Here is a 19,461-nt window from a genome sequence, read left to right on the forward strand (position 1 = left end):
TTTTGTTGTCCTAAGTATTTGATGCTGCTAGGTTGCTGGACACAGTAGCACAGCAACCTAGGATGTACCAACGTCTCAACTGAAATAGAATATGGAACAGAGTAGAGCAGACTCCTCTGTAATCAATAATAGCAAATACAACTGCATCAAATATAGATGTGTAAACACACAAGGCCTTATTAAAATCAATTCACCAGGGCAACCAAGACATGCACGTCACAACTATTTTGAGAAAATGGAGAATCTTACGAAAATAGCTTGCCTTATTTCAAGTACCCTGAAGCCAAAACCTATTGAGTAATTGGCTTGTAATAGACTGAAAGAACACAGGTATAGAGTATAAAGAGTATGGGGTTACAGAGATGCCTATCTAACGTGTATGTCCTCCCTCCTCAACGGATGCAACTGCAGACAGACAGAGGATCGAACGCCGTACTGAACAGCTCTCATCAGATCATTCTGAGCAAGTCTCTAACAAAGCACTGTCACTATGACAACAGAGATCCTTAGGTAAAAGACAGCTGCTACCAGTATTCACAATGCCAATAGATTATCCATACAGTAGCTAAATGACAGCAGGCACATTGAGAAATGAAACTTCCTGACACCTTTTTAGAACTTAGTTACATGATTCACTGAGCTAATCGGCAGGATAACAGAGTGATGATCGATACTTCACACTGTCTCTCCCTCCCACTGACAATGTTTTCCTGAGTACATATCATGAAGAAGAAGAGTGTTTCTCTCTTGTACTGAATGCCTAGAACTACATCTTGCTGCCTTTCTACAGCGAATTGCCTGTTTTCTGAACACAAGTATGTAAATATGAAATGACTAACAAAAGCTCAAAATATAATAAAGGCTACCATTTTGCTATTCCAACTACAGATGTAGAATATTAATTGGATCACTCTTTTGTTGCTTAAAAATGAAAACTTGTTGTATTTGAGTTTTAAAAAGGCTTCTAAAGTTTGTAATTTCCACTTTGAAATTTCAGACTTGATTTGCCCTAATGAAAAATATATCAACCCCTACAAAAATGCCCCCTAGTTATAATCCACATAATGATTTACATTTCCTGTTGTTACAGTATCATTTCCCTGTTGTAGCAAACTGGCTCAAATGAAGATCCTACATCTGTAGTGTATAATGTGTCTCAGAATTTTCAGGGAGCGCCAATGAGCATTTGAGACAAAAGAACAAACATTCACTTTTTAATGAAGCACTAGACTTTTTACTCTGCTTCATACATCTACTCACTTGAACTGCTCGCTACCAGGAAAAGAGAGAAAAAGGAAAGAGTAGGTTTCTTTTACAGCATCACCAGCATGGAAGTGGGACAATCATCCATCACGGAGGAGAATAATGGAGGAGCTTTTCATTTCCTTACTGTGGGCCTGCTGCTCCTGTAGGGCTTTACAGAAGCTTCATGAATTGCCCGTTTAACGACAATTGCCTATTGTGGCAGGTTTGTGTTATCTAGTAAACATTTGCGTTTTATACTGTAGCACCATGATTGCAGATTTTGAATGAAAGCTGTGCATTAGGATTCTGTGTATTATGGGGCTTTAAGGACTGCTTATCCTGAGGGGAATGGAATTATCCAGCTAGTGTTATCTGAGGAGGACACAAGTGTAGATTTTTACACAGTTATAGTTACCCTACACACTTCTATCACAGTGTTCTAGAAAGGCAACACTGTTGCATGTCACACATATAGTACAATAAATACACCACACTGTAACGGGCTTCTTCCATCTCTTCATTCGAAGAGGAGTAGCAAGGATTGGACCAAAGTGCAGCGCGGCTAGTGTTCAACATGTTTAATAAAATAACAAGTGAAACACTACAAACAACATACAAAATAACAAATGTGCAAAACCGATACAGACCTATCTGGTGCAGAACACAAACACAGAGACAGGTAACAAACACCCACAAAATCCCAACACAAAACAAGCCTCCTATATATGAGTCTCAATCAGAGACAACGACTACCATCTGTCTCTGATTGAGAACCCACACTAGGCTGACATAGAAACAGACAACATAGAATTCCCACCCAGCTCACGTCCTGACCAACTAAACACATACAAAACAACAGAAAACAGGTCAGGAACGTGACACACACATTATGGCGCATACAGGCAGATTTAATGCAGATTTGACTGAGAGTTGGTCATGGACACGTCCTCTTTCCATTCCATTTTGAAATCATCCACTACACTTAGAAACAGAGAATTGCTCACAGTCCTCGGGCATGATTTGTGACGTTTTGAGTTAAAACACAGTTATGTCGACAAGCAAATAAGAAACACAGTGTTGAACAGTGTGATGCGTTTGCATAATATGGACTCATTCCAAAAACACAATGTTCTCCTCGTGCCTTAGGCAAAAACAGAACATAGGCTTGTTTGAGATCCTCATTCAATTGTACATGCCATATATGAACAGATATAGAGAATAGAGTCAAATATGAATAGATCAAATCTCTGACTTGGTGGCTTTATCAGCTAAATCCACCCAAGACTGGTCCCTTGTTAATCAAAAAATTTGCATTCAAGCTCATATAGTGTAAATTATATGGCAAAATAAATTATTAATTTACTAGCCAATGTGTGCTGACCTAAGATATTAAAATGGTCTTTATTCACAAGATACCTTTCTAGATTCAATTCCCCACGTTTTAGTAACCATTTTCACCTCATTTCAACAGGATAATTAACTTGCAAACATATCAGGCTTAAAACGCATCCTTCTCACAGAGAAGCGTCAAACATAGTGATATGAGCTTACTGTTTGAGAGAGAAGCATCATCAAAAACCCCAAATGATAAATTATTGAAAAATAGAAAACCAATCAACTACTTTGATCATCATATTTGCATACCCTGCTTGTGTCACAATAATATTCTGTATGTCTATCAATCGACCGATGAGCTTCTTTCAGCATATTCCATAATGCCACTCAGTGTCCAATTTTTCAAAATATGAAGTGAATAGAAATATATGACATGTCATAACGTCCCAATGCTATAACGGACATCTTCAGATTTAATATCAATTACATTTTACACATGAAGCTGTCATCATAAAATGTTCGTTATATTCACTCTGCATGGCCCATAGCCTACTGTTTCATCATCTAACCTGGGTATTCTGAGTGAAGTATCTGGTTACACAGATATTGATATTGCTCTGCCTCTGCAGCTAATAAAGATAAAAAAGCAATGATGCCAAGTGCCAAAAATACACTACTGCCTCTCCAAGAAAACCTCCCCCACCCACCCCCAATCCCCCTCCCCCATAAACTGGCACAGTGGAATATTAACACATGGCAGACAGACATTCAAATGGCCATTACCTTCAGGACAGGAGGGAGAAGTTATTGACCTCCTAGAGCCAAGGTTAGTGCAAGAAGGACGTGAATTTTAAGTACCACTCTCTGTCTATGTCTCTTTGTTACTAAGGCAACATCGGAAGACGTTGTACTGCAACGACATCACAGTTTGCCAGTCGTTAACAGGAGACGGAGGGAGTGGGAGGATACTTAGGTCCTGTGAAGGAGAGCCCCTGTACCAGGAAAACTGGGAGGAGAAGGGAGTTTGGTTTTGTAACTGGAACTGTAAACACATGACTGGCAGTATTTGGTTCTCTCTCTTCCTCCCTTTCGTAGGTACTAGTAAACCTGGAGCACAGTCATGCTGAAGAGGCTGCATTCTGGCTCACAGCAGGACGGGGCTAGAGAACATGAAGAGCAGATGCCTGAGTACAAATGGTGCCCGGATAAGAGACGCTCAGCCATGCAAATGAGAGGCTCACTTCCAGAGGCTTCTGTTTTGTCACACCAATTCAGGGAACTATCCATTTGTAGAAGAGTTATGCCACAACAGACATGAGGAAGAACAAGCAACATTCGCCCACATCAGTAAACGATATCATTATCATAACGTCATTGTCATTGTATTTTCTCTTTGAAGACACTGTAATGGACCATAAAATGAATAGTACATTCTAACCCAGTGGGCACAGCAATTCATCTAACCCAGTGGGCACAGCAATTCAAATCTTCTTTTCTTATTTTGTCTCTTTTTGTAACTCTCCCTCATTCGACACAGCGTTTCCCCTCTGGCCCCTAAAAAGTGCCATTTGAATTGACAACATGAACTTACACAACATCCTGAAGTGGACAGAAAATGAGCGAAAGAGCGACATGTCTGAACGTTCTACCCCAGTTCACAGTTAATAATATACAGGTGTGATTTCTAAGAGGGTTTTGACGATAGCGTTCTCACTCTGTATTCAATTTAGATTGTGTTCCAGATGGTTGCCGACGGAGACACCAACGTTCCTATTCTGCTTCGAAGAATTCTTTTGGCAGCTTTACACACAGCTCAGATGCTCATACATACCCCACAAGCCATGCCACCATGGGTTCCTTCACAGTGCCCAAGTCTAGAACAGACTCTGGGAATTGCACAGTACTACATAGAGCCATGACTACATGGAACTCAAGCGAGCAGTAAAATCAGATTTTGCACACGCACACATTGTAATGTTGTTGTATTGTAGTATTATCCATTTGATATTGTACGTTTGTAATAAGAGAGTAATAATGTAATGAAGTAGTGTATGATGTATTGTTTTATTGATGATGTGGGCTATTGTGTTTTTGTTGTGATATAATTGTTTTAATCCTGTTTGTACCCCAGGAAGAGTGCCTTGGCAGCAGCTAATAGGGATCCTAATAAAAAAATATACCAAGGCCTGTACTCTTCTACAGTCAATCACCCATCACTTTGAATTTTCAAACCAGTGAATTTTCATCAAAGGCAAGCGTTTGGAACATGCTGGGAGAGAGAGGGAGAGAGAGAGAGAGAGAGAGAGAGAGAGAGAGAGAGAGAGAGAGAGAGAGAGAGAGAGAGAGAGAGAGAGAGAGAGAGAGAGAGAGAGAGAAAGTGAGAGAAAGAGAGAGAGAGAGAGAGAGAGAGAGAGAGAGAGAGAGAGAGAGAGAGAGAGAGAGAGAGAGAGAGAGAGAAAGAGAGAAAGAGAGAGAGAGGATTGTGACTCCCTGGGGCTACTGTACCAGGCTCACAGGATGTGGTTGATCGAAGCTGGAGTCCAGAGGGAATAAGCCAAATGTCAGGATACCTACAGGGGAATGTTGAATTCTCTCTCCCCCCTCACCCCTCCCCAGGGAGAATCCTGCCATTCCCTATCCCTGTAATGGAAGCTGAGCTGTGAATCATGGATGTGAGGTAGGCCTGCTGCCTGGAAAAACGGCAGCATTTATCCTCGTTTGACATTTTGTCTGATTAACAGGCGAGATATTCCTGGCAGGAGTTTTATGCCAGGTCGCTTTCTCATTTCTTTGCTGGTTTCTTTACCCCCCACCATTATAATACACCTCCCTGTATTTCTATCTCAGATAGACATGAAAACATGAAATGGATTCGACAGAACATCGCTCAGAGATGCACAAATACAATACAACATTCAAAATGGGTGAATATTTCCATTAAAGGGCACTTCATTGAATATAACAGGCTAATTGGTGCATAATTTGAAGAGTTAATTTCCAAAATGCTACATCCACCAATTTTCCATATTTGTGTTTTTTCACCAGAAATGATTGCTTATGGGTGGGTACCTTCATGTGTGTGTGTAGAATATTACTGTTTTCAGATTTTTTATTAATCTATTTTAGTTGTGTATTAAAATGTGTTTTTTTTTACAAAACTATATTTCCATAGATTTTTTAAATTATTTGTCATTTTTATTTATTGTTTTTACTTAATTTGTTTTGTATATATATATATATTTTTTTTTGATTATACCCCTTTTTCTCCCCAATTTCGTGGTATCCTCAATTTGCTGATCCTCAACACTGAGGATGCATTCTCAGCCCTCTCCTGTACTCCCTGTTCACCCACGACTGCGTGGCCATGCACGCCTCCAACTCAATCATCAAGTTTGCAGACGACACTACAGTGGTAGGCTTGATTACTAACAACGACGAGACGGCCTACAGGGAGGAGGTGAGGGCCCTCGGAGTGTGGTGTCAGGAAAATAACCTCTCACTCAACGTCAGCAAAACAAAGGAGATAATTGTGGACTTCAGGAAACAGCAGAGGGAACACCCCCCTATCCACATCGACGGGGCAGTAGTGGAGAAGGTGGAAAGTTCTAAGTTCCTCAGCGTACACATCAAGGACAAACTGAAATGGTCCACCCACACAGACAGCGTGGGGAAGAAGGTCCTCAAAAACTTCTACAGATGCAAAATCAAGAGTATCTTGTCGGGCTGTATCACCGCCTGGTACGGCAACTGCACCGCCCTCAACTGCAAGGCTCTCTAGAGGGTGGTGCGGTCTGCACAACGCATCATTGGGGGCAAACTACCTGCCCTCCAGGACACCTACAGCACCCGATGCCACAGGAAGGCCAAAAAGATCATCAAGGACAACAACCACCTGAGCCACTGCCTATTCACCCCACTATCATCCAGAAGGCGAGGTCAGTACAGGTGCATCAAAGCTGGGACCGAGAGACTGAAAAACAGCTTCTATCTCAAGGCCATCAGACTGTTATACAGCCATCACTAACATAGAGAGGCTGCTGCCAACATACAGACTCAAATCACTGGCCACTTTAATAAATTAATTAAATAATGGTATCACTAGTCACTATAAATAATGCCACTTTAATAATGTTTACATATCCTACATTACTCATCTCATATGTATATACTGTATTTTATACCATCTATTGCATCTTGCCTATGCCGCACGGCCATCGCGCATCCATATATTTACATGTACATATTCTTATTCCATACCCATACATTGTGTGTATACGTTAGTCATTGTGAATTTTAAGATTACTTGTTAGATATTACTGCATTGCTGGACTGGAAGCACAAGCATTTCGCTACACTCACATTAACATTGCTAATCATGTGTATGTGACCAATGAAAATGTATTTGATGTGTTACAGTCCTGTCCCATCGCTGCAACTCCCGTAAGGACTCGGGAGAGGCGAAGATCGAGAGCCGTGCGTCCACTGAAACCCAACCCAGCACTGCTTCTTGACACAACGCCCACTTAACCCGGAAGCCAGCTGCACCAATGTGTCGGAGGAAGCACCATACACCTGGCGATAGAGTCAGCGTGCATCGCGCCCGGCTTGCCACAGGAGTCGCTAGAGCGCGATGGGACAGGAACGTCCCTGCCGGCCAAAACCTGCCCTAACTCGGACGACTCTGGGCCAATTGTGCACCGCCCCATGGGTCTCCCGGTCGCGGCCGGCTGCGACAGAGTCTGGACTTGAACCAGGTTCTCTAGTGGCACAGCTAGCACTGCGAAGCAATGCCTTAGACCACTGCACCACTCAGGAGATATATCCATTGTTTAGCTGGAATGAAATGTTTGTATCCTGTATATTTGACTGTGATATGTGGTTGTCTGTCCTAGCTATCTTAAGATCAATGCACTAACTGCAAATTACTAAAATGTCAAATGTAAATGTTTTACATACAGTACAGATCTCTTATTACTCTGTTGATTCATTTTTTAAAACATGTTTTTAAATATTAATGTCACAAATGTATAATTTGAACAGTTCTTTATGAAAAATGTAGTTATTTAGCGGATAAATAGCATTTTGCAAACAATTATGATTATTTGTCTCTGAAATTAAACCATCAAGTGATAGATTTCAAACAAATACATGTCTGTCACTGAACCACCCGCTGCCATTGTTAGATACTGAAAAAACACACCAATCTCTTTCATACATTCTTTAAACAATAAAAGCTAATTTACCAACATTTCTGAAAATGGATATATAGCGTTTTGGAAATAAACTCTTAATTTCTACTTAAAATATCAAAGGGACACAAAAGGCCATGTTCCCGGTTGTTCTTTCTGTTTCTATTCCTTTGCTGTCTCTAAGGTGTCTGTTGATGGGTCTATGGTTTCTAATGCTGAGTCTAGGCTCTCTGTTGTTGTTTCTGCTGTTTGGACGGCTGTCTCTCTGGCTGATAGTGGGATAGAGATCCTGGGGCAAGGCCTCTCTCTCTCGCTGTGTCTCTCAGTGGGCGGACGGTGGGCGAAATGACTAAGCCAAGGTTGGTCGTGTGCTGGAACAAATTCCACTGAGAGCGTATAACGCTGCCCACCTACTGTGGTTTCATCACTCAAACAGCCTGCTGAAAATTAATAAATAAAGTCAAAAATAAAAGATGCATAATCATTTTCTGCAGTGTCTAACTGAGCTGGCTGAGCTGCACTGTTGACAATTCAGCCACAGGAGATACTGATGATAAAGAAATCAGAGACTAAAACTACATGACATGACCATGACCATGTTTATGAGGGTATTCACAAAACAAATACATACAGTTAACCCTGGTCTGTAAATGTATTTTCTATTATTGTTACTACTGTATGCTTTCATCTATCTTGTATTCTATGAGCGCGCAATCTATTAATCAAATCCAGTTTTATAATGATGTGATGTAGCAGCACGGGGCATTACGTCCATATACACCAACCACAGTGCATCCTGGGGGTTAGCATCTGCTGATTAGCTATGACACAGCGGGGGGAGTCAACCCAGTTTAAAGATTCAGAGATGGATGCATTTTAACAGTTACTGATCATGTGAAACAAGGAAATGTACCACAGCAGTAAGTTTTAATAAGTATGGCTCCACCCAAATTGGGGCAAGTACTGTACGTAACTACAGTCTAAATAGTCTGGGTACACATCTAGAGCTTGGGACTATAAGGTTCTATCTGCAAAAAGATGATTCTGAGATAATTGGCTTTAACGTTCTGAACTCTCATTGGTTTGAATGGTGTCAGCAATTTTTATCTTGTATTCTTTTGAACTTAACAACATGAATTGGGGTATATCGGTAGAGAACATTGAACAGAACAAGGCTTGGTCAATAACTCATTTTTTACATGAATGCAGATAGAACCTTATAGTCCCAAGTCCTCAACATGTGAAGAGTCTCATCTGTGGACAAAAAAGACAAGGAAGGAGAAGGAGGCAGGTTGTGAAGGAAAACACAGATGCATTTGGGAGTAGATGGAGAGGGGGGATGGCTTCTATTTTTAGGTCCTGATAACATGAGAGAGAGAGAGAGAGAGAGAGAGAGAGAGAGAGAGAGAGAGAGAGAGAGAGAGAGAGAGCGAGAGAGAGAGAGAGAGAAGAGCATCTCTAGCCCAGCCAAGCCCCTCATTTGCACGTGCAACAGACGCTCGGGAACGCTCTGTCTTCCAAATACCAATGAGTTGGAAGCAGCTGGATCCTAACGGGCATTCCAGGCCACATCCCTGTCTCTGGAGCAGAGAGGGACTGACAGTCAGATGGGACAGACACACAGCCAATAACCTTAGACTGACAGGCAAAATAATGCTAAAATTGTATAGAGATCATAAGCGTTTTGATACACACTATTGATACATCTATACTGAACATTCACATACTTGCTAGAGGGCTTGTGATGGTCTGTTGGAGAGCAGGTTGCATCAATAACATCCTTCCAGTTATTCATTTGACACACTCATGAAAGGACAAAGGAGAAGCAAGATAGCTGAAAGAATCCAAAATCAATCTACAAATGCGGTATCTTAATTAAGATCCTCAAATTAAGATCCTACATTTGTAAAGTAAGGCACAAAAAATAGCTTACCGTCTCCTAATGCACTGCTTAAGAATCAACCTTGTTTTTACTCTGCAAGGTTTGCATGCTTCCATCAGCTCCCGCTGGCACTGTACTGAGAGGATAATACATGATCTACCGGTTATGTCTGGCACAGGGGGAAATACATATGTAGGATCTTAATTTGAGCCAGTTTGCTACAGCAGAAAAATTATTCTGCACCAACAGGAAATGTGAATTATGTGGATTATATTTAATTAACATTTTTGTAGAGGTTGATACATTTTTCGTAAGGGATAATCAAGCCTTTTTAAACCTCAAATACACTTTGATGTTTAGAAAGTTCTCCTGCAACAGGGTGATCAAATTAAGATCCTACATCTGTATAGGCTTTGTAAAGTATGGGGCCTCTGTAGAGGCTTAACAAGAAGATGGAGAAGCCTGTTAGCCACGTCCAACAGGAGGACACAAAGTCGACCTGAGACACACAGGAAGGCCAGACATTGCAGGAAAGTTCTCTTGCAACAGGGTGATCAAATTAAGATCCTACATCTGTATGAGTCCTTGCCTTATGTGCAATAGTGGAAAAACACCAAGACAGAAATGCCTACGCAATCCAGCAATCCAACATCAAACTCACTATTTCCTTGTGAAATATATTTTCATCCCTTTTGAACTAGAGGTTGTATGTTTTCATATACACCCACATGAAAACATACTACAGTATACTATAAAACACTACAGTACTTACTTAATAACTCATACTGTTGAATACTATACTACTATACTATTGTTTAACTTGGGTAGTATAGACCCAGACAGAGGATTGTACATCTGATTTATATGGCATTGTACAAGGCAGCTCGGTAAGACATGGCCCCTTGTCTTAAACTGAAGGATTGCTGACAGGGTTCTGTCTTTCTCTTCTCCTCTATCTTGGAGAACTGTTTAATTGGTTGTTCATCAGCTTGGTTACAGCTTGGCTGTTATTTTTAAGTGTTTATGTGGGAAACTGGGAAATCATTGCATGCACTTCTGGGCGCAGGCAAGCACACACACACATACACACATACTGTACACACACACACACAAACCCTGACACATTCCTCACACCCTCAGCTAGCCAGAGATCTGTTGGACACCCTGTTGAAGTGTTGGAGATAATAGCGTTTGACTGAGTGCTGGTTGTCATGGGAATGCAACCATCAGTAATCCCAGTGGAGCGTGGGGCTGAGTGAAAAAGCACAACTTTTCCAGACACTGTTATTGTCCACAGGAATGTCACTTTCCAATTAGTAGATAACCAAAGCAGGGAGACTGAAACATTCTGTGAGAAAAATAATGACAAGAAGAATGACTTGCGTTTTCCTATGGCGGGTACATCTTGAAAACATCCTGGAGCATTTCTGCAACTGTTTAACCATCCTGAATGTAGTCTCTTTCATAGCTTCAGGAGAATTTCCAGGGATTTGGACAGAGTTGCACACTACCAATTAATTTAACTAGGGAGACTTTAATTAATTGCACCATGTTAAATTAATGAAAAGTAATTTTGATACCAATTATAATGGTTAATTTTTAACAGAGATGGAAGATTCATTTATCAAATTAATACATAGACTGGATAATGAAAATCCCAATATAAATACAAGTTTATCAAAGTAGCTGGCTTTTGTAGTAGTAGTAAAGTAGTTGCCTTTTGTAATACTAATATTGTCATCATTATCAATATCAAAATCATGGTACATATAAGGACAGGAAAACACACAAATACTATTACAGCAAGACATTCTATGGGTGAACAGAGACAACGCAGAGGCACAGAGAGCCAAGATGGAGACTGGTGAGGTGAGCTAGGGCTGTGGCTGCCAAGCTGAACTAATGGCATGAAGCAGTGAGCTGGGTTGCAGGTGGAGACAACTCAATGAGCTGTGACCGCTGGTCCATGACTAATGTGACTCCATATTGAGGTCACAAATAAGCACTGAAATATGTATGGTAATTAGTAATGTAATTATCATAGGCATGATGCAATACAGTATTTATTTTAATTTGACTGTTAGTTATTACAAACCTTGTTTGGTTGGAGGACTGACTTGTTCCAAAAATACATCATCATAGAACAGAATCAAGACAATCCCCTCGAATAACAGAGAGTTTTGATGTGACTGCAACATAACATGCTTATTTAGAGTGTTCCTACCAAAAAAGCTGTGAATCACGGGTGAATCAACATTTCATATGGGAGGGAAAATAATTATGCTACGCAGCACCTCAATGCATTCTCTCTCTCGTTCTCTCTTTCGCACTCTTTCTCTGTCTCGCTCCCTCTTTGTCTCTCTCTCACTCTGGACTTCAAAGGAGATAGAGAGAGGGATGGTTTGCTGGCAGGACTCCATACTGGGTTGGGGGGGTAGAGAGAGAGTGAAAGAGAGAGTGGAAGAGAGAGAGAGAGAGAGAGAGAGGGAGAGAGAAAGGAGAGAAAGCAGAGAGAAGAGATGAGGTGGTAGCAGACAGAGGAGAGCAAGTGAAATAAATAAAAGGAAGAACATTGTGAGAGAGAAGAAGCAGGATGGACACACCGACACATCTGAGATCTAAGGGGAAAGCAGAGAGACACAGTTAAGCCAATCCGTCAGTTTTTCTCCCTGCAGTCGTTAAGAGCTGACCATCTCTGAGCTCATTAAGCTCATCAGTGGTGTGGCCAGACCCTGCTAATCTGCCATTAGATGGAGAGTTGTAATTAAATGAATCAGACAGACAGACAAGGCCTACGAGACCCTGAGTCAGCTATTCCTTTAATACCTAGACGTCCTCAGCCCCTTGTATAATACAGAAGAAAATACAGTTTAGTATGACTATAGTGCTAGCCAACAACGGTTAGGCTTTTCACAGGAGAGAGAGGAGAGATGGCCAAATGTGTGGACACTCCCACTGCCATACCATGCCAGCAAGGGAAGTAATCTAGATGTACAGGCCATTCTGTATTTGGTGCATCAGTAATATGCAACAATCTGCCAAGGAATAACGATACATATTTAACTAATACTTTCATCATCTGCTGATAGTGGTCTGTAATGTCCTACTTTTGGAGTAACATTTGGCATAGACTATAAAGACAAACTCGAGCTGTTCCATTTTCATAGACAGCAGGAGATATAATTTCTGGGATTGATGTCATATAGACATAGCATCTTCATTTGAGCCAGTTTTCTACAGCATAAAAATAATCCTGCAGCAACAGGATATGTGAACTATTATGTGGATTATAATTCATGGTCATTTTTGTAGGGGTTGATACATTTTTCACAAGGGAAAATCAAGTCTGAAATTTCAAAGTGGAAATTACAAACTTCAGAAGCCTTTTTAAACCTCAAATACACTTTGATGTTTAAAAAGTTCTCCAGCAACGGGTTGATCAAATTAAGATCCTACATCTGTATAGGCTTTGTAAAGTCTGGGGCCTCTGTAGAGGCTTAACAAGAGGATGGAGACGCCTGTCAGACACGTCCAACAGGAAGACACAAAGTCGACCTGAGACACACAGGAAGGCCAGACATTGCAGGAAAGTTATCTTGCAACAGGGTGATCAAATTAAGATCCTACATCTGTATGAGTCCTTGCCTTATGTGCAATAGTGGAAAAACACCAAGACAGAAATGCCTACGCAATCCAGCAATCCAACATCAAACTCACTATTTCCTTGTGAAATATATTTTCATCCCTTTTGAACTAGAGGTTGTATGTTTTCATATACACCCACATGAAAACATACTACAGTATACTATAAAACACTACAGTACCTACCTAATAACTCATACTGTTGAATACTATACTACTTTACTATTGTTTAACTTGCGTAGTATACCTCGATCATGTGTAGTACTTACTATAGAATGGTGTAATATACTGTAAAATACTATAATAAATACTACAGATACTAAAAACCGCAAAAGCACTACAGTATACAGTAGACCATATATTGTGTTGCCTACAGGTTATAGAAAAGAGCAGAAGCTCTGAAATATCCGTTCAGACCTCAGTACTATCTACCTACAGGTTATAGAAAATGTGCTCTTTTAGAATTTTGTCCAGGAGGCTTCCTCAAGGCCAAAGCCTCCACTGCTATGGAGATAATAAAACAAAAGATAATAAAACAAAAACACTGTTGTAAATACTACAGTAATGTCCACAAAAACACTACAGTAATTACTATAGTACAGTTGAAGTTAGACGTTTACATACACCTTAACCAAATACATTTAAACTCAGTTTTTCTCAATTCCTGACATTTAATCCTAGTAAACATTCCCTGTCTTAGGTCAGTTAGGATCCCCACTTTATTTTAAGAATGTGAAATGTCAGAATAATAGCTGAGATAATTATTTTTTTCAGCTTTTATTTCTTTCATCACATTCCCAGTGGGTCAGAAGTTTACATACACTCACCTAGTATTTGGTAGCATTGCCTTTTAAATTGTTTAACTTGTGTCAAATGTTTCAGATAGTCTTTCACAAGCTTCCCACAATAAGTTGGGTGCATTTTGGCCCATTCCTCCTGAAAGAGCTGGTGTAACTGAGTCAGGTTTGTAGGCCTCCTTGCTCGCACATGCTTTTTCAGTTCAGCCTACAAATGTTCTATGGGATTCAGGTCAGGGCTTTGTGATGGCCACTCCAATACTTTGACTTTGTTGTCCTTAAGCCATTTTGCCACAACTTTCGAAGTATGCTTGGGGTCATTGTCCATTTGGAAGACCCATTTGCGACCAAGCTTTAACTTCCTGACTGATGTCTTGAGATGTTGCTTCAATATATCCACATCATTTTCCTCCCTCATGATGCCATCTATTTTGTGAAGTGCACCAGTCCCTCCTACAGCAAAGCACCCCCACAACATGATGCTGCCACCCCCGAGCTTCAAGGTTGGGATGGTGTTATTCTGCTTGCAAGCCTCCCCCTTTTTCATCCAAACATAACGATGGTCATTATGGCCAAACAGTTACATTTACGTTTTATCAGACCAGAGGACATTTCTCCAAAAAGTACGATCTTTGTCCCCATGTGCAGTTGCAAACCTGGCTTTGGATTTTTTATGGCTGATTTGGAGCAGTGGCTTCTTCCTTGCTGAGCGGCCCTTCAGGTTATGTCGATATAGGACTCGTTTTACTGTGGATATAGACACTTTTGTACCTGTTTCCTCAGCAGCTTCACAAGGTCCTTTGCTGTTGTTCTGGATTTGATTTGCACTTTTCGCACCAAAGTACGTTCATCTCTAGGAGACAGAACGCGTCTCCATCCTCAGCGGTATGACGACTGCGTGGTCCCATGGTGTTTATACTTGCGGCATATTGTTTGTACAGATGAACGTGGTACCTTCAGGTGTTTGGAAATTGCTCCCAAGGATGAACCAGACTTGTGGAGGTCTACAATTATTTTCTGAGGTCTTGGCTGATTTATTTTGATTTTCATATGATGTCAAGCAAAGCGTCATGGTGTGTATGTTGACTTCTGACCCAATGGAATTGTGATACTGTGAATTTTGAGTGAAATAATCTGTCTGTAAATAATTGTTGGAAAAATGACTTGTGTCAGGCACAAAGTAGATGTCCTAACCGACTTGCCAAAACTATAGTTTGTTAACAAGAAATGTGTGGAGTGGTTGAAAAATTTGTTTTAATGACTCCAACCTAAGTGTATGTACATTTCCGATTTCAACTGTATATACTAGTTTTTTTTACCACAGTATTTATACTATAGTAAACTATAAATAATACAGTATAGTACAATCATGTCCGCAAAACTGCAGTTAATAGTACAGTATTCACTGAAGTGTTTTTGCGGACTTTAGTCCGCAAAAACAGGACATTTATTACTACAGTTAAGTCCGCAAAAGCAATACAGTGAATACTATAGTATTTAAACATAGTATACTATAGCATTTTTTCATGTGGGCAGTAGTCATTTCCGCTGGCCTACATAGCACACAAAGGGCTTCACACAAAGATTCCTCGGATCTGCCAATTAATGAGCCTCTCACTGAATGAATTTGAATGCTGCTTGGGGGAGCTTGGCACTTCACAGCTCTTCACTCCGTTTCATATGATGTACATTTGCAAGGGTCTGAATAGACCTGCTACCCAGCTGATGATTCACTGTAATATCTGTAGACGGGATTCGTTTTACACAGCTGTGTTACCATGGCAGAGGCAAAACTATAGGCTTGTTCCTACATAATAACCTGCATGTACACTACACTATGCTCTCATCAATCAACAAATCAATAATCAATAGTACAATTAATTCACACATGCTGTATATGGTTTGTAAGCACAATAATATAAATGAGACCAATATTAAGTAAGAATAACAATAACAGAATCATACAATAACATTTGCTCAGCTGTGTGTTTAATGGTCATACACATACTCTAGAGAGTGGAGAGAAGAGCTCACCATTCCACTCACTGGCTCCCAAGACATGAAAAGCAAAAGCCTGAACTGCCATACACACAACACAAGATCAGGCCGCTTGAAAAACCTTTTCTGCAGATTTGGGCTTCTGGCTAAAGAGACAGAAAAAATGCAACAAAAAAAAAACACAGTCACTCACACCCTCAAACAGTCTCTCACACCCTCAAACAGTCTCTCACACCCTCACACCCTCAAACAGTCATTCACACCATCAAACAGGCTCTCACACCTTTAAACTGTCACACCCTCAGTCACTCACACCCTCAAACAGTCATTCACACCGTCAAACAGTCCCTGACACCCTCTAACAGTCACTCACACCCTCAAACAGTCACTCACACCTTCAAACAGTCACACCATCAGTCACTCACACCCTCAAACGGTCACTCACACCCTCAAACAGTCATTCACACCCTCACACCCTCAAACAGTCATTCACACCATCAAACAGTCACTCACACCCTCAAACAGTCACACCCTCAGTCACTCACACCCTCAAACAGTCATTCACACCCTCAAACAGTCACTCACAAAGCTGAAGCAGACCTTGGGAAACATTTGAGAGAGACAATTTAACAAATACTGAGATGTAAATACACAAAGTTTTAAAACCTGGTAACTAAAGATCCAGAGGCTTCCCCAGCCATTATATTGAGCTATAAAAGCTTACCTAAAATCCTGGCATGGACGGGCTTATAAAGTGATTAAGTGGGTACTCAAATAATTGACATACAGGTTAAAATAATGGATATGCATGACCAATAATATCAAAGGTGTTTCAAATGTTATGAAAGAGCCCCAACCTTTCATCTGTTGTTCATCCTTTCCAAAGCCATTTTGGTGACAGGCACCCGTTGTGATGTTTCAGATCAATCTAAGCATCTATAAGCATCTAGAGTAGACACATGCATGCATGCACACACGCACACACGCACGCACGCACGAACGCACGCACGCACGCACACACACACACACACACACACACCTACTGGAGGAGGATGTTGTTCTATCCTCTGTGTGACTATGAGCGCCTCACCGGGGCTGCTTTTGTTCCACATACAGAACGCAGTAGAGCATTATTCATCATAGCACGTCACCAAGCTCAGAGAACCACACTCACAACAGCGATATAGACAGATGCTTTATACTGTATGTGACTGGAAAGAGTACATTACAGGGAGTAGGCAATGATTGGGTTGTGCCTGAAAACACCACGAATTGAAGTATGTGCATCTGCCCAGCCTCGTAAAGGAGATGCTGCATATTGTATCTTCTATTCGCATTTGATTGTTTGCTTTTACCCAGTGAGATGCTCTAACTTAAGTGTCAGCCAGGAGTGTTGTGAATAAATCAGGTAATCACAGCACATTCTATTAATATGCTTGGAGGAAAAGCGACACACAGCTCCACAGTAATCAGGTCAACACCTCTACCCCTCTTCCATCCATTTTCATTAGAAGTAAACGACAAGAGCTGAGAGAGGATATGGAGTGTTATTCCCAATGGAGTCCCTGTAAAACCTCCATCCACTATCAGCAGTAAAACTCTCCCTGGCCAGATTACAGAAAGTGTATATTTATTGGATGCCTTAAAATAGTGAGCAGAGACCAATATCTCATGAAAATCTTTACAGGAAATTAATTTGATGACCTACAATTGATTTTGAAAAAGGGACTTCAAACAACTTAGAAATGGCATGACTGTGACAACATTGTGAAAGAAATTGATTACCTAATGAATAAAAAAAATACCCAGCAAACCAAAATTGTTCTGCAAAGGTTCTGTTACAGGCAGCGGTGGAAAAAGTAATAAATTGTCATACTTGAGTAAAAGTAAAGATACCTTAATATAAAATGACTCAAGTAAAAGTAAAAGTAACCCAGAAAATTACTACTTGAGTAAAAGTCCAAAAGTACCCGATTTTAAATGTACTTAAGTACAGTGGTGGAAAAAGTATTACATTGCCATACTTGGGTAAAAGTACAAAGTAAAAGTAAATGCTTTACATCAAATTCTTTATATTTAGCAAAGCAGACAGCACAATTTTCTTTTTTATTACTTTTTTGACAGCTAGGGGCAACTCTAACACTCAGGCATAATTCACCTTGTTAGTCAGTATGTGTTACACTTGTGCTGGTTGCCGTCTCATTAGTGGGAAGGTGTTTAACCTGTACTGGCCAAGGTGCTATTTAAGAGTGGCTGGCCCAGTGCTCCAGTTGTCTTGATAGATGCGGAGGGTTAACACCTTTAAAGGCACACCCTACTAAAACATTGATTTCCCTGATTTTGTTTTGCTCCACCTTTTTGTTTTGCTTAGTGTCTTTAGGTTTGGTGTGGGTTTATCTTTTGTTTGCCTCTTAGTGGGCAAATTTAGTGGGCGCTCATGGTGGGTGTCTTTAGGTCCCAGTTGTTGTTGCTATGCAACTTTCAGTGGACACCCCCATGAGTGTCTTTCAGAACCCCTCCTAAAAACCCACCTGTTTTGTTTTGGTTGTTGTCAGTAACTCTTTGTTAGTTCCCCTTTCTGTTTCAGCAACAATGTCTAGTTTCCTTGCTGGGGAACGTAACAGTTCCCAGAACATTGTTCTCATAACACAAACTGTCCAGTTGGGGTGATGATTATAGAATGTTTGTATAAAACATTTGTCTAATGTTGCAAGAACGGTTCTAGAACACATTTAATCTGTTCTTTATAGGTTCCCAGAATGTTTCATTGGGTTGTGGGAAGAGTCTGGTGGGAACAATGTGGGGACATCACAAAATATATGTTCCAGAAACGCCAGAACTGTACAGTTGTGCAGATTATTATAAAATTTTTATTTTAGGGTGCAAAAAACACTCAACTGATGTTACAAGAATGTTCCCAGAACACATTTTGTCTGTTTTTTAAAGGTTCTCAGAATGGTTCATTAGGTTGTGGAACAGTCTGGTGCGTACATTGTAGGGACCACGGGAGGCTGCTGAGGGGAGGACGGCTCATAATATAGGCCGGAACGGTGCAAATGGAATGGCATCAACCACATGTACACCATGACAAAAGCTGTGGCCTTGTTATTTAATTTTTTTGTCAAATATGGTCAATCAGGACACAGAACAGTTATTAAACCTCCCATCCTTTTCTTTCTTAATCACGTGTGGGGTTTGCAAGTTTAAAACTCACATGTGCAGATTGTCAACGTATGAAGTGTCAACATATGAAGTATAAAAAATATGGATGTGCTTGCATAATTAAATTTTGTTCAAATGTCCTATGAATAAAATGAAAATGCCATGTGTCTCTAAATCACCTAAAATACAGTCCTCGAATGCAAATTGTCAT

At 40.5% G+C, this 19,461-nt stretch overlaps 1 protein-coding gene across 2 annotated transcripts in view; it reads right to left on the reverse strand.

Annotated features, from left to right (window-relative positions):
• Positions 1–19,461, reverse strand: part of LOC129836416 (regulator of G-protein signaling 7-like) — a 53,721-nt gene that overhangs the window by 27,764 nt on the left and 6,496 nt on the right. The window contains exon 1 of one of the 2 annotated variants that reach the window (XM_055902539.1): positions 9,703–10,464. The exons of the other annotated variant lie outside the window; for it this stretch is intronic. The gene's annotated coding sequence lies outside the window, so the exon portion shown is untranslated. Of the gene's footprint in view, positions 1–9,702; positions 10,465–19,461 lie in introns of those variants that run through there. 2 annotated transcript variants of the gene reach the window in all.

Source organism: Salvelinus fontinalis, chromosome 37, assembly GCF_029448725.1.
Source record: "Salvelinus fontinalis isolate EN_2023a chromosome 37, ASM2944872v1, whole genome shotgun sequence".
In the NCBI taxonomy this organism is placed as follows: Eukaryota; Metazoa; Chordata; class Actinopteri; order Salmoniformes; family Salmonidae; genus Salvelinus; species Salvelinus fontinalis.